This window comes from Pelophylax lessonae (assembly GCF_965119305.1).
Source record: "Pelophylax lessonae genome assembly, chromosome: 5".
NCBI lineage: Eukaryota > Metazoa > Chordata > Amphibia > Anura > Ranidae > Pelophylax > Pelophylax lessonae.
The window spans coordinates 493,627,504-493,644,041 of NC_138772.1; the positions used below are offsets into that span (position 1 = coordinate 493,627,504).

The following is a 16,538-nucleotide window of genomic DNA, read 5'->3' on the forward strand; positions in this document are numbered from 1 at the left end:
ATTTGTGTTATCACATTATTTGTGTTCTCTGTATCATTTATGTAATATCTCAGATCCATTGAGATCTATTTTAAACTTGTTAATAATAAAAATATTTTTACTTTTATACATCTGTGGAAGTGTGCTTGCCGTTAAAGTCCCACACCCCAGGGGGACCCTCCATTTTTTGTCTATTCAGTCCAGGGATGTTGGCAAACCACTTCCAAATTTTCACATAGCTGGGGTATATCTCTTTGAGGCTTTCCGATAAGGGTGGTCCCAGCGGCGGATTCACCGCGAGATCACCCTCCGGGATGGCGGAAGGGGTGCCCCCCCCCCTCGGCAGCGGGGAAAACGATCGGGTCCCGGATCCTCACAGACAGGATGTCGAGTGAGGGCAAGCTTGCCCTCACTCGACTCTATTGTCTTGGAGGACCGGAGCAACGGCAAACGTCGTTGCCAAGCAAACGGCTTAAAGGTCCCTTTTTTTTTTTTTCCTTTCTATCTTTATTAGTGTACTTGTGAGATCTGAGGACTTTTTGACCCCAGATCTCACAAAAAAGAGGTCCTGTCATGCCTATTTCTATTACAAGGAATGTTTACATTCCTTGTATTAGAAATAAAAATTATCAATTTTTAAAAAAACGGTGTAAAAATAAAAAATAATAAATAAAATAAATAGTAAAAAAAAAAAAAAAATTAAAGCGCCCTGTCCCCGTTAGCTCACGCAGAAGCGAACGCACACGGAAACCCCGCCCACATATGTAAACAGTGTTCAAACCACACATGTGAGGTATCGCCGCGATCGTTAGAGCGAGAGCAATAATTTGAGCTCTAGACCTCCTCTGTAACTCTAAGATAGCAACCTGTAAAAATTCCGTGAGCGTGCGCAATTTTGAAGCATGACATGTTGGGTATCTATTTACTCGGCGTAACATTATCTTTCACATTATGGAAAAAAATTGGGCTAACTTTACTGGTTCCTTATTTTTTTTATTAAAAGTGAATTTTTTCCAAAACAATTGCGTTTGGAAGACCGCTGCGCAAATACGGTGTGATAAAAAATATTACAATAATCTCCATTTTATTCTCTAGGGTCTCTGCTAAAAAAAAATATATAATGTTTGGGGGTTCTAAGTAGTTTTCTAGCAAAAACAACTGATTTTAGCTTATAAACACCAAATGTCAAAAATAGGCCTAATAGGCAAGTGGTAAAGAGTAACATGTTATGAATTTATTTACTCAAAGTAACATCATCTTTCATATTAGTAAAAAAAAAATTTGGGCCAAGTTTGTGAATTGATAGAAAGAATACAGATCCTCCAATCATTCCCAGCTGAGGAAGGAGCCATCTAATTAACTGATCAGACCTGCCGTTGCCATGGTGCCGCATGTGATCAGTTACAGCAGCAGCCGTTTGAAAAAATGCAGGTTGGGGCGAAGTGCTGCCATAAGCACACTGGTGACAGTTATCAGTTAGCTGGATGCACCAGCTCATTTGCATATCTTCGCAAAGGATTCTGGGTAATGAATTTTGTCAGCTCAGGGTTGGTAGAATGCAAATAATTTAAGTTTCTGGACGGTTTATAGAGCCGGAAGGATTGGGAAGCGATATACAAGCCAATAAGAAAGATTTTAATGTTGGTTTTGAGTTTAAAATGTCAAATTTGAGTCTCCATAAGTTGGAAAGCTTTGTAAATGGGGGGTATAAATACAATAATGGTTTCGTTAGTATTCAGTGCAGTTGGTAGAGCATGGGCCGTGAATGGCTGATAGTGTAAACCATGGTGGAATGATACCATGTGCCTACACAGACGTTGGAGGTAAATTTCCAGTGACTTAACAGCACAGCCGTGTTGGAATGATACAATGTGCAAGCACAGAGATCACCAGGGAGCCATGGTGGAATGATACCATGTGCAAACACAGATGTTGGAGGAAAATTTCCAGTGACTCAACAATCCGTGGTGGAACAATACCATGATTCAAGTCACCAGGAAGCCGTGGTAGAATGATACCATGTGCAAAAACCCAACAAGACAATTCCCAGTGAACTCAAAAAGCCATGGTTGAATGATACCATGTTAAGCACAGAAGTCACCAGGAAGCCATGGTGGAATGATACCATGAAAGGGCACCAAAGAGCACTGAAAAGGGGCCCCAACAATCAATTCCCCACACGGATGGACATCTCACCTCCTGCCCAACTTTTTTTTTTTTTTAAATACACATTTTAGGCCTGATGATTACTTAACCATTTCTGGACCGAGCTCATTTCTGACACGTTGTTTACAAGTTCAAATCTTTATTTTTACCTAGAAAATTACTTATAACCTCCAAACATTATATATATTTTTTTAGCAAAGACTCTGGAGAATAAAATGGCGGTAGTTGCAATATTTTTTGTCACGCGGTATTTGCGAAGCGGTCTTTCAAACGCAATTTTTGGGAAAAAAATGCATTTCACTGCTTTTAAAAAAAAACTAAACAGTAAAGTTAGCCCATTTTTTTTTTTGGTGTATTGTAAAAGATGTCACGCCGAGTACAGTGGTGTATTTAGGTTTTGTGCTGCCCTAGGCCTGACTAAAGTTGGGCACCCCCTAATTTAAATATGACCCACCCCTTCTTGTCAAGGCCACACCCCTTCCTTTTTTTGACCCGCCCTGTCATCTGTAAACCACAGACCACAACCACAGTCTATCAGTGCCCATAAGTTCCGCCTCATCAGCGCCCATCAGTGCAGCCTCAATAATGCCCATCAGTGCAGCCTCAATAATGCCCATCAGTGCAGCCTCATTGATCCTCCTCTTCTTGGGTCCTTCGCCGACTCTCCTGGCCCCTCCCCCAGTGTAAAAATAAAAAAATTTAAATAAAATTAACAAAAAATTAAAACACCCCTATCCCGTCGTGCTCGCACACAAAAGCAAATGCATACCTAGGTCGGATCCACATATGTAAACGGCGTTCAAACCACACATGTGGGTTATCCTAGCACTGGACCACCTCTGTAACTCTAAACTGGTAACCTGTAAAAAAAAATTTAAAGCGTAGCCGCAGCGCTGAGTCTGGTGTGGGATGATCAGGGATATCAAATTTTTTTATAAAAAGTTACTGACCCTTCCTTGTATTGAAGTTTACACCAATGTTATCAACTACTGCTTATTAATTTGTGTATCGTTATTCTTTACAGATTAATAAAAATTGATTGTAAAAAAAAATATATATATAATATACATTATGTTATTATTATGATTATACAGGATTTAGTGACAACAGTTTGCGCAGCGCTATACAACATTAGGGCAACACGTTATACTTACCTGCTCTATGCAATTGTACTGCACAGAGCAGCCCCGATCCTCCTCCTCTGGTGCCCCCTGCTGGTGCTCTCCAGTGCTTCCAAGGTGTGTGAAAGTGCACAGCCGCCTGATCGTTTCCAATTTTAGCAAAAAAAAAAAATTATTTTAACTTGTAAACAACAAGTTTCAGAAATAGGCCCGGTCCAGAAGTGGACTTGAGGCCTCATTCACATGGATGCTTACACCCGTAGTCCGTGAATGGGCCATGTCTTTAACCACTTGCCACTTAACCACGTACTGCGGCAAAGTGGTTAGTTATCGGCCAGCAACGTAGTACTACGTCGCTGGACTCCTCCCCCTGTAGGCGGCGCTCGCGCGCTGCCGGAGGCGCGCTCCCGCTGTTTTCATTCACAGCGGGAGTCGGGCCAGGGGAGGAGCGGCGGCGATCGCCACTGCTCTTCCCCGATCGTCGGGGAATCTAGTTTGGAGATCCGCCCGCCTGTGTAAACAGGCGGATCTCCTCAGTGACCCTTAGTGACAGATCGCAGTGTTCAGCATAGCTGAACATGCGATCTGTCCCTGACTCACTCAGTCACCTCCCCCCACACACGTCAGTAAGCACCAGGCATACATTAACCCCTCCCTCTCCAATAAAATTAACCCCTTCCCTGCCAGTGTCATTTTTACAGTAACAGTGCATATATATATAGCACTGATTACTGCAGTAATGTCACTGGTAACCCCAAAAGTGTCAAAAATATCAGTCAAGGGTCCGATCTGTCCGCCGCAATGTCGCAGTCCCGCAAAAAAAAAATCGCAGATCGCTGCCATTACTCGTTAAAAAAAACCCACCAAAAATGACAGAAATCTTTCCCTTAGTTAATAAACGCAATAACTTTTGGGCAAACCAATCAAAATACGCTTATTGTGATTTTTTTTACCAAACATAGGTAGCAGAAAACAAATTGGCCAAAAATGTAAAAAAATTTTGATTTTTACATTTTTTTGGGGGGAATTTCATATAAAAAAATATTAAAAAATAATTTTTCAAAATAAACGCTCTTTTTTTGTTTATAGCGCAAAAAGTAAAAATCGCACAGGTAATCAAATACCACCAAAAGAAAGCTCTGTTTGTGGGAAAAAAAGAACGTAAATTTCGTTTGGGTACGGCGTCCCACGACCGCGCAATTGTCAGTTAAAGTCGCACAGCGCCGAATCGCAAAAAGTGGCCTGGACGTAAGACAGCAAAATCCTCCGGTGGTAAAGTGGTTAACCACTTGCCGACCGCCCCCCGACTATATACGGTCAGCCCCTCCCAGGCAAAGTGACGTACCAGTACGTCACTAGCCTGGGAGCCAATAGGGGGCGAGCGCGCGCCGCTAAAAGACACGGCTCATTCACAGACTACCGGGGTAAGCTCCCCATGTGAATGAGACCTAAATGTGTCAGTCTATCCAAAAGTCGAATTTTCAGTTATAGGTGGAGCTTAATGGGCTCAGTCACCCCGGGATACTTGGATTTACCACCAGCAAGATGAGCAAGTGAAAGCATTCAAGAAACGCTTCGAGTTACAAGATGCATTCCTCTCCCATGTTGCAGTCATCTTGGTTATGTAAAGCATGTATTTGAAAATATACCAGCTTGGTGTACATTATTTATTGTTAAGTGCAGGGCTTTTTTTAGCGGGAACGTGGGGGAAAGCAGTTCTGGCACCTCCAGTCTGAATGTATGCAATAGCAAAGGGGTGCTGGGTCAGTGGGGTGAGCTGAAGGGCCTATTGATGCTTGCTATTGGGGGATCTATTGTTGCTGGGGTGAACCTATTGTTGTTGCTGGAAGGCATTTTGTTGTGGGTGGGGCTATTGTTGCAGCGGAGGATTTATTGTTGCTTGGGGGAACTATTTATTTACATAGTTTGTAAGATTGAAAAAAGACATCAGTCCATCCAGTTCAACCTATGATGCGTGTGTGTGTTTGCTGTTAACCGTACATTGTATACCCCTGTATGTTGTGGTCTTTAAGGTGCCCATCTACGAAGGGCCAATACAGCACTCCCCGTTAAATGGGTCTCCTGGAGGCAGACCACATGTGGCTTGGAGGACTGATGATACTTAAAGAGGAGCGCATGTTTAAATTTATTATTCAGGCCCCGCACATTCCAAGACAGCGCTTTAATTTGGTCCGCCATGGAGCAAGGGGGAGCATTAAACAGGAGGATGAAGCGCAAAGGGAGGGGAGCCAGAGGCCAGGCAGGAGACCAACCACGCCACCCCTCACACCCAATCCCAGTGAGGCACAGAGCCCAGATTTCGTCCCACAGTGAAAGACCATAAAACAGTGAAGCAGCATAGTAGACATAAAATTGTACGGTGTAACGAGGGTATGCAGCCATAAACAAGAAATCAAAAGTAGAAAAAGACAAAAATAACATAAGACTCCCTGTCGACCAGGAAGCAACCGTGCTTCAGGTCGACTTCATCCCCAAAATTTAACTCAACGCTCCACTGACTAGAAAAAAGCCTAGGCAGCAATCATCTGGCGCAGGCCAGGAAAATAAACCGTTCAGTCGGTCAGACCACGGGCCCAAAAGCAGTCCGCGGGGTAGCAGCCCCACCCCGTGCCAGTTCAAAGGTCCGAGCCGTGGAATAACAGGCCAAAAGTGAAAAATAAAAGAAAAAGGCAAAAAACACAAAATATATAAAAGAAGAAGGGGCTGAAAAAACCATGAGCACGCTCTTCGGGAGCTCCCTAAGCAAGGGATCAAGTGCAGGGGTATGGCAAACAGTACAGGACAGGATGGCCAGTGCAGGAAAAAGGAAGGGGAATCCGGCGTCAAACAGTCAATAGGTATCCACCCGTAGTGAGGAAGACGAAGAGGGAGGCCATGTAGTGATCATGGGGGGGAAGGAGAGGAAGGACAAAAGGAGAGGGAAGATAGCAGGGGACCACCAGAGCCTCAACGCAAGAGCCAGGCATCAGCATCCTCCGGTGTATTGAAGAAGCGCACCACTCCGCCATGAGTGACCCGCAGGCGACTTGGGTAGAGCATGCCGTATTGCACTCCCTTCTCCCGTAGTCGGCGACGGACATCTGTGAAAGACTTGCGTTTCCTCTGTAGATCAGCCGAGAAGTCAGCATATAGGTGTACAGCAGCATTCTCAAAGCGCAGGAAAGGAGGTTTGCGGGCCTCGCCAAGGATCCTATCCCTGTCCCTGTAGTTCAGGAAGCGGACCAGGAAGGGTCTTGGGGGGGCACCCGGAATCCCCCTACCAGTGGGGACTCGATGAGCCCTCTCCACCACGTAGGTGGGGGACACCTCCATCATTCCCAAGAGATCCTTAAAGAAGTGCTCGGCGAACTCAGCCGGAGCAGCTTCCTCCGCTCCCTCTGGCAGGCCCAGGACCCGCACGTTGTTTCGCCGCATACGATTCTTGGCGTCATCAGCTTTGGCCATAAGGAGATCGACTTTAGATTGCAATCTGTCAAGGAGGTCAGAGTGTGTAGTAGAGATGTCCTCAGCGGCCGAGACCCGCTGCTCAGCCTCGGTGAGGCGCCCCCTGATCTTGTCCAAGTAGTTGCGGATGAGGTTGCATTCTTCCGCCAGATGGTCAATCCTCACCAGCAGGGACGTCTTGCTGTGTTCGATGGTGTGAAGAATGACCTCCGTGTCAGGTCCCACCGCAGGAGTCGATGCGCCAGGAGAGGAATCAGAGGCCTGAGTTGCCGCCATGCCAGCAAGAAGTGCACGAAGCTGCTCCACAAAGATGGCGTCAGAGCATGCGGCCGAAGGAGCCAAGGTCTTAGAGGTGGCCGGCGGGCGGCGTTTTGAAGGCATGGGTGAGTACCAGGGATGTACCGGATCACCGATGAGAGTCCCGGAGGTGAGTCTGATCGATATTTAGGTAGCAGGATGGGTGCTGCGCTCCCATCCTCCGCTCTACATCCAAGCCACGACCCACCTGTACACTGTTCTTAATATACAGACATACCCCTCCCCCTTTTTTACCTTCTCTATCTCTACGATAAAGGGAATACCCCGGAATGGTCGCCATCCAGTCATGAGAGTTGTCGAACCAAGTCTCTGTTATCCCCACAAAATCTAAGTCCTCCTCAAACATCAGGAGCTCCAGCTCTCCCATCTTGTTAGCCAGGCTTCTGGCATTGGTATACAAACCTCGTAGTTTTGACCGGTTACATATATCCTCGTTTGATGTTGATTTTAGGCTGCTCTTGTGATTTTTCCCCATAGCCACCCTGGCCTTAGGTACTCTAAACACCTTTCCACTAATGTCCCCATTTGTGCCCTCTGAATCTTGCTCCCCGCTGGCTAATTCTACAACTGTACCCTCCCCCCGATTACCTAGTTTAAAAGCCCCTCTAACTTTATGGCCATCCTCTCACCCAGTACGGCTGCACCCTCCCCATTTAGGTGCAATCCGTCCCTACCAAAGGGCCGGTGGCTGACTGAGAAGACGGCCCAGTTCTCCAGGAACCCGAAACCCTCCTTACTACACCAGCTCCTCAGCCACTCGTTAACTTCCCTAATCTCCCGCTGCCTCTCTGGTGTGGCTCGAGGTACAGGTAGTATTTCTGAAAATACTACCTTGGAGGTCCTACTCCTCAACTTAGCGCCTAAGTCCCTGAAATTGTTTAGGACTCTCCATCTTCCTCTGCCTATGTCATTGGTACCCAAGTGTACCCCACCCAGTAATCTGTCCACCCAATCCACGATGTGCTGAACCCGAGTGCCCGGTAGACAACAGACTGTTCGGCGCCCACGGTCTTTGTGACGGATTGCACTGTCTGTCCTTCTAAAGATTGAGTCCCCTACCACCAGCACCTGTCTTTCCTTTCCCTTTCTCCTGGCCTCACTGGAGGAGTTCTTCCCCTGGCAGCTAGGGGCGTCGTTCTGCTCCAGCAATGCTGGTCCCTGACTGGTTTCCCCAACATCACGCAACGAGGCGTATTTATTGGGGTGCTCCAGCCCAGGATCGGACTCCTTGCCTTTTTCCCCTTTATGAAAGTGGGGGGTGTCATGGCGCTCTTCTAATATCCCAAGGTGATACAAGGAATGTGGGTGGATGGGAGGGGGGGGGGGTTATGGGGCTGCGTGGGGGGTAACAAAGTTTGGTACTGTAGGGAAGCTATAGTCCGCGGCAGCCGGCTGAAGCGTGGAGAAGCCCTGAGAGATGCAAGAAAGGAGAGAGCGGCGCCAGCTTAGTATAGTACAAGTTTATTTAACACTGTTAAAATTGGTGACTCACTGTCCGAGGTTGGGTGAGACCGGTACACAAAGACTGTTAGGGTCATCCATCTTCCTCTTCCAGGATAGTGGTCATAGGAGAAGGTGGTGAGGTTCCAGAGGTATAGCCGAGCCGCTGTGGGGCTGCTAGTTGTCACTGACCGCTGCGGAGCATGCACAACAGGGCTCCGGCTGCCGACTTCTGATCCCTGATGACATCACTTCCTGGCAGGAGAAAAATAGGGGTTGCACGCGTTCAGAGCATCCGTGCTCCTTCGTCAGGCGATGGGAGTGTCTCAGGTGGGGCAGGGAATTTATACCCTGTTGCCGGACTAATTGCAAAGACATCTGTCTGTGGGGGGGCGGAGCCAAAAGACTCTAAGAAAGTCATCTCAGTAAAAACACAATTGGGGATACATGTCTCTAGGAAATCCATAAAAGTACATAAAAATACATAAAAATACATGATGGTATTACATAAAAGAGGACTTATAAGAATAAATCCCATAAAAACAATACTGACATGGCCATGGGGAAAATAGATGTAATGTGTGTATACATCTACATGAAAAAACGGTATTGGAGGGAAAAAATAAAAATAGAAATAAATGTAAAGATAAAAAAAAAAAAAAATAAATAAACATAAAAATAAAAATATATAAATAAAAATAAAAATAAAAATAAACATGAAAATAAAAGTAAAAATAAAATAAAAATAAAAATAAATATAACACTAAAAATAAAAATAAATATAAAAATAAAAATAAAAATGAAAATGAGAATAGAATACACACATACATATATATATATACACACATACACACATAAAAAAAAAATATATATATATATACATATATATATATATATATATAAAAAAATATATTGATGGAAAAAAAAAATATATATATATATATATGTCACTGATAGGGAATGATGTGTGAATGTATGAGGTGTCACAAGTATATGTGCAATATTTTAGAGTGTGATATTGATTTCTAATCCCTCGTTTAGGCCTCCTGGCGCTAGAGTGTCCAGGGTATAAATCCAGTAGTTTTCTCTGGTACACAGTCGCTTGAACCGTTCAGCAGGGGGAAAGTGTGCAGGGATGGCTTCCAATACCCACACTTTGAGTCCATCGGAGCACTTGGGATGATACTCAGTAAAGTGTCGGGGGACGCTATGTTTATCGGAACCTGTTTCAACAAGGTTCCGATGCTCTCCAAAGCGTTTGCGTAAGGTCCGTATTGTACGGCCTACATAAAGTAGGTTGCAGGGGCACACGAGGCAATAGATGACATATTCCGTCGAACAAGTGTAGAAGTCAGTGAGGTGATGGGTTTTTCCATTGTTTGTGAATTCCTTTAGACCGTGTCTCACATGTTTGCATGTTAAGCACCTGGTCTTACAACATTTGTACATTCCCTTGATTTGGAGAAAGGAGGTGAGTGATGAGTTAGTTTTTGGTCTAATGGAGCGGACCTGGCTTGGTGCTATTAGAGTTTTGAGGTTTTTTGCACGCCTGTATGAAAAACGGGGGCGCTCGGTGAGGTCTGCACGTAGGTAAGTGTCTTCCTTTAGGATTGCCCAATGTTTATGGAAAATGCGTTCCATGTGCTTGAATTTACTGTGAAACTGGGTAGTGAATCGTGCAGAGGTGGGATGATTGTTTATTTTCCTTGTATACTCCGCTCTACTTTTCTTTAAATCTTCATGCAGGTAGTGGTCAGAGGCTTTTGTTATGAGTTCTTCAGGATAACCCTTTTCAAGAAATTTCTGTTTGAGTAGTGTTCCATGGTGGAGATATGTTTGGGACTGAGTGCAATTGTGTTTAAGGCGGCAATATTGGCTCTTTGGTATGTTCTGAATCCATCTGGGGTGGTGACAGCTATTGTAGTGCAGGTATGAATTTCCAGCGGTGGGTTTGACGTAATTCTGAGCACTGATTGTATTATCATGATGGTATAACTCGAGGTCCAAGAAAGTGAGTTTTTCGGCATCTGAGACTGATGTGAAGGATAGCCCCATCTGGTTGTTATTGCAGTGTTCGAGAAATGGTGGTATGAGGGAGGCAGGGCCATCCCAGATGATAACTATATCGTCGATATATCGACCAAAGAAGATGAGATGAGAAGCAAAGGGATTGTTGTGCCAAATGTATTGCTGCTCCCAGTAGCCCATAGTTAAGTTGGCGTAACTGGGGGCAAAATTGGCCCCCATGGCCGTGCCTTTGATTTGGGTGTAGAACTCGCCTTTAAACTCGAAGTAATTGTGGGTGAGACAATATTCTATGAGATCCAGGAGAAAGTGTGTTTGCCGGGGATTGAGTGCAGATTCATCATTCAAGAAGAAACGTACGGCCTGAAGTCCAATGTGATGTGGTATAGATGTATAGAGAGAGACTACGTCCAAAGATAGCCAGAGATATGATGGTTGCCATGGGTAAGAGGATAATAGGTCCAGTAGATTGATGCCATCCTTGACATATGACGGAAGTTGTTGGACTATCGGTTGAAGGAAATGGTCGATATAGATGGAAAAATAACTGGAGACACTCTCCATGGCTGCAATGATGGGTCTGCCCGAGGGATGAAGGGGATCTTTATGGATCTTGGGGAGATGATAAAAATATGGCCTATGGTAAAAGTCATGTTTGAGAAATGACACTTCTGTGGAGGTGATGACATTGTCCTTTGCCGCTTTTTCAATAAGGGAATGAACTTCCACTTTGAATTCGGGCAAGGGGTCACTGGTGAGTTTTAAGTAGGTGGAGCTATCGGACAGAAGCCTGATGGATTCTTTAATGTAGTCAGCTTTATTTTGAACGACCAGGCTACCACCTTTATCCGCTGATTTTATGATGATATTTGGGTTTTTCATGAGTTCCTTTAAAGCCGATTTTTCCATAGGTGTTAGATTGGAGGCAGGGTGTGTTTGGTCATGGGATGATTGGCACATGCGGCGTATATCAGCGTGGACCACTTGGTAGAAGCTTTGGATGTACGGACCTTTAGCAAATGTGGGGTAAAAAACTGATTTGGGCCGAAACGTAGTATGCTGTATGGCTGGGGAACCAGGTAGGTTTTGGGAAAGAATGGAGACGTAATCATCAGTATCGCAAGTGTATAGATCTTCTAAATTCTCTAGAGCCTGTAGTTCTTGTGTATTGAAATGATAGTTCTGTTCAGTGGTGGGAGAACTGTCAATATCATCTATATTGGGTATTGGTGATTCCTTTATACTGTTTTTGTTTTTGTTAGCTTGAATATGGAAGAAGCGTTGCACCGTAAGGTTCCGTATGAATCTGTTCAGATCTAGGAAAAGGGTGAATGGATTGGGAGCAGCTGTAGGCGCAAAAGTGAGTCCTCGGGCTAAGAGGGATTCTTCAGATGTGGAGAGGGGGTGGTTGGAGAGGTTGAAGATTTTCATAGTCTGCGTGACTTTTCTGGTCTGTCCGTGTCTACGTTTTCCCCCTCTTCTACCTCTGCGATGAATTTTCTTTTTGAGCAGGGTAGGGGAGTTTGTACTAAAAAAGACTGGGGGGAAGAGGGAGCTGGTAAGCTTATAGGGGGTGTGTTGGGTGTAGCATTAGGGGGCTCCTGTGATTGGGGAACCGAGTTCACTCCTGTGGTAGGAGGGTCAGTGGTTAATACATGGTATTGCGTGTCCTCTGTTCCTGAGCTGGTTTGATTGGGTGGGCCGGGTTCAGATGTATGGTGTTGTTGAGCTGTGGGCATGATATGCTGTTGCCCAGTATTGTCAAGTGGATGGGGTGTGCTGGAATCTATTTTTGATCTGGTAGCCTTTTTGCTCCTTTGGCGAGGTGGTAGCCTGGTCGTTCAAAATAAAGCTGACTACATTAAAGAATCCATCAGGCTTCTGTCCGATAGCTCCACCTACTTAAAACTCACCAGTGACCCCTTGCCCGAATTCAAAGTGGAAGCTCATTCCCTTATTGAAAAAGCGGCAAAGGACAATGTCATCACCTCCACAGAAGTGTCATTTCTCAAACATGACTTTTACCATAGGCCATATTTTTATCATCTCCCCAAGATCCATAAAGATCCCCTTCATCCCCCGGGCAGACCCATCATTGCAGCCATGGAGAGTGTCTCCAGTTATTTTTCCATCTATATCGACCATTTCCTTCAACCGATAGTCCAACAACTTCCGTCATATGTCAAGGATGGCATCAATCTACTGGACCTATTATCCTCTTACCCATGGCAACCATCATATCTCTGGCTATCTTTGGACGTAGTCTCTCTCTATACATCTATACCACATCACATTGGACTTCAGGCCGTATGTTTCTTCTTGAATGATGAATCTGCACTCAATCCCCGGCAAACACACTTTCTCCTGGATCTCATAGAATATTGTCTCACCCACAATTACTTTGAGTTTAAAGGCGAGTTCTACACCCAAATCAAAGGCACGGCCATGGGGGCCAATTTTGCCCCCAGTTACGCCAACTTAACTATGGGCTACTGGGAGCAGCAATACATTTGGCACAACAATCCCTTTGCTTCTCATCTCATCTTCTTTGGTCGATATATCGACAATATAGTTATCATCTGGGATGGCCCTGCCTCCCTCATACCACCATTTCTCGAACACTGCAATAACAACCAGATGGGGCTATCCTTCACATCAGTCTCAGATGCCGAAAAACTCACTTTCTTGGACCTCGAGTTATACCATCATGATAATACAATCAGTGCTCAGAATTACGTCAAACCCACCGCTGGAAATTCATACCTGCACTACAATAGCTGTCACCACCCCAGATGGATTCAGAACATACCAAAGAGCCAATATTGCCGCCTTAAACACAATTGCACTCAGTCCCAAACATATCTCCACCATGGAACACTACTCAAACAGAAATTTCTTGAAAAGGGTTATCCTGAAGAACTCATAACAAAAGCCTCTGACCACTACCTGCATGAAGATTTAAAGAAAAGTAGAGCGGAGTATACAAGGAAAATAAACAATCATCCCACCTCTGCACGATTCACTACCCAGTTTCACAGTAAATTCAAGCACATGGAACGCATTTTCCATAAACATTGGGCAATCCTAAAGGAAGACACTTACCTACGTGCAGACCTCACCGAGCGCCCCCGTTTTTCATACAGGCGTGCAAAAAACCTCAAAACTCTAATAGCACCAAGCCAGGTCCGCTCCATTAGACCAAAAACTAACTCATCACTCACCTCCTTTCTCCAAATCAAGGGAATGTACAAATGTTGTAAGACCAGGTGCTTAACATGCAAACATGTGAGACACGGTCTAAAGGAATTCACAAACAATGGAAAAACCCATCACCTCACTGACTTCTACACTTGTTCGACGGAATATGTCATCTATTGCCTCGTGTGCCCCTGCAACCTACTTTATGTAGGCCGTACAATACGGACCTTACGCAAACGCTTTGGAGAGCATCGGAACCTTGTTGAAACAGGTTCCGATAAACATAGCGTCCCCCGACACTTTACTGAGTATCATCCCAAGTGCTCCGATGGACTCAAAGTGTGGGTATTGGAAGCCATCCCTGCACACTTTCCCCCTGCTGAACGGTTCAAGCGACTGTGTACCAGAGAAAACTACTGGATTTATACCCTGGACACTCTAGCGCCAGGAGGCCTAAACGAGGGATTAGAAATCAATATCACACTCTAAAATATTGCACATATACTTGTGACACCTCATACATTCACACATCATTCCCTATCAGTGACATATATATATATATATATTTTTTTTTTTTTTCCATCAATATATTTTTTTATATATATATATATATATATATATATATATGTATATATATATATATATTTTTTTTTTATGTGTGTATGTGTGTATATATATATATATGTATGTGTGTATTCTATTCTCATTTTTATTTTTATATTTATTTTTATTTTTAGTGTTATATTTATTTTTATTTTATTTTTACTTTTATTTTCATGTTTATTTTTATTTTTATTTTTATTTTTATTTATATATTTTTATTTTTATGTTTATTTTTTTTTTTTTTTATCTTTACATTTATTTCTATTTTTATTTTTTCCCTCCAATACCGTTTTTTCATGTAGATGTATACACACATTACCGATCTATTTTCCCCATGGCCATGTCAGTATTGTTTTTATGGGATTTATTCTTATAAGTCCTCTTTTATGTAATACCATCATGTATTTTTATGTATTTTTATGTACTTTTATGGATTTCCTAGAGACATGTATCCCCAATTGTGTTTTTACTGAGATGACTTTCTTAGAGTCTTTTGGCTCCGCCCCCCCACAGACAGATGTCTTTGCAATTAGTCCGGCAACAGGGTATAAATTCCCTGCCCCACCTGAGACACTCCCATCGCCTGACGAAGGAGCACGGATGCTCTGAACGCGTGCAACCCCTATTTTTCTCCTGCCAGGAAGTGATGTCATCAGGGATCAGAAGTCGGCAGCCGGAGCCCTGTTGTGCATGCTCCGCAGCGGTCAGTGACAACTAGCAGCCCCACAGCGGCTCGGCTATACCTCTGGAACCTCACCACCTTCTCCTATGACCACTATCCTGGAAGAGGAAGATGGATGACCCTAACAGTCTTTGTGTACCGGTCTCACCCAACCTCGGACAGTGAGTCACCAATTTTAACAGTGTTAAATAAACTTGTACTATACTAAGCTGGCGCCGCTCTCTCCTTTTTCCCCTTTACCCTTCCTAACTGTCACCCATCTACTCTGCTCTGATGCCTGCACCTCCGTCTCTCCGCCCACCTCTGTGCAGGCCCCAGCCTGCACCTGACGGGTACGATCCCAGCTCTCCTTAAGTATGGACATACGTCTCAGTGTTGCCAGCTGCTTCCCTAGATTCAGGACCTGAGCTTCCAGGGAAACAACGTGCTTACACTTTGTGCATTTTTATTCGCCCTCGATCGCATGATCCAGGAACGTATGCATACCACAAGATGTACACCGAATCGCATCTCCACACCTGCCGGGCATTGTACCTACTAATCGAATCTAATGGGGATTCAGTAATTTAAGTCTATCTGTGTGGCTGTTTTCTAGCTTCCTAACTCTACTTTCTTACCCTCTGGTATGCCGCTACACTCACTGACACACCCACACACTCAGGTATTTACAGGTACTCACTGACACTCACAGACACTCGCAGGTACTTACAGACACTCAGGTACTCCAATTGTTGCCGGGGGGCTATTGTTGGGGGGGGGGTCTATTGTTGCAGGGGAGGATTTATTGGGGGGGGGGGCGATTGTTGCAGGGGAGCATTTATTGTTTCTGGGTGGCTATTGTTGCTGATTGCAGGGTATCTATTGTAGGCCCCTTTCACACTTATGCGACACGATTTTACCGCGATTTTGCCAGGACTTTGTCGCGATTTTGAAAGCAATGGCAAGGCTATATGCCTTTAAAACGCATTAAAATCGTGGCAAAGTAGTGCAGGAACTACTTTGAAGTCGGTGCGACTTCAAAATGCACTGATATGAATGGGGCTCATTGAAAATAATGGAAAACGACTTGTCATGCGATTTTGCGGTCCAAAATCGCGGGACAAGTCGCACTAGTGTGAAAGGGGCCTTACTGTTTTTTCTATTTTTGCAGGGAAGATTTATTGTTGCTGCGGGGATCTATTGTGGTGGGGGGGGGGGTCTATTGTTGCTGACTCCAGGGGATCTATTTTTCTGCTTTTCTAGTTATCATTAACAAATTCCATACAAATTACCTAGAACCACAACATGATATTTGTAAAGTAAAAGTATCAGGTTTTTTTTTAGTTAAAAATAGCAAGCATGTAATATTTACCTCCTCTGTGCAGTTGGTTTTGCACCGAGCAGCCCAGATCCTCCTCTTCTTGGGTCCTTCGCCGACTCTCCTGGCCCCTCCCCCAGTGTAAAAATCAAAAAAATTAAAATAAAATAAACAAAAAAATGAAAACGCCCCTGTCCCGTCGTGCTCGCACACAGAAGCAAGCGCATACGTAGGTCGGATCCAC

At 44.4% G+C, this 16,538-nt stretch overlaps 1 protein-coding gene across 1 annotated transcript in view; it reads left to right on the forward strand.

Annotated features, from left to right (window-relative positions):
• OXR1 (oxidation resistance 1) overlaps positions 1–16,538 on the forward strand; it is a 957,024-nt gene that overhangs the window by 315,468 nt on the left and 625,018 nt on the right. The gene's annotated exons all lie outside the window — the stretch shown is intronic.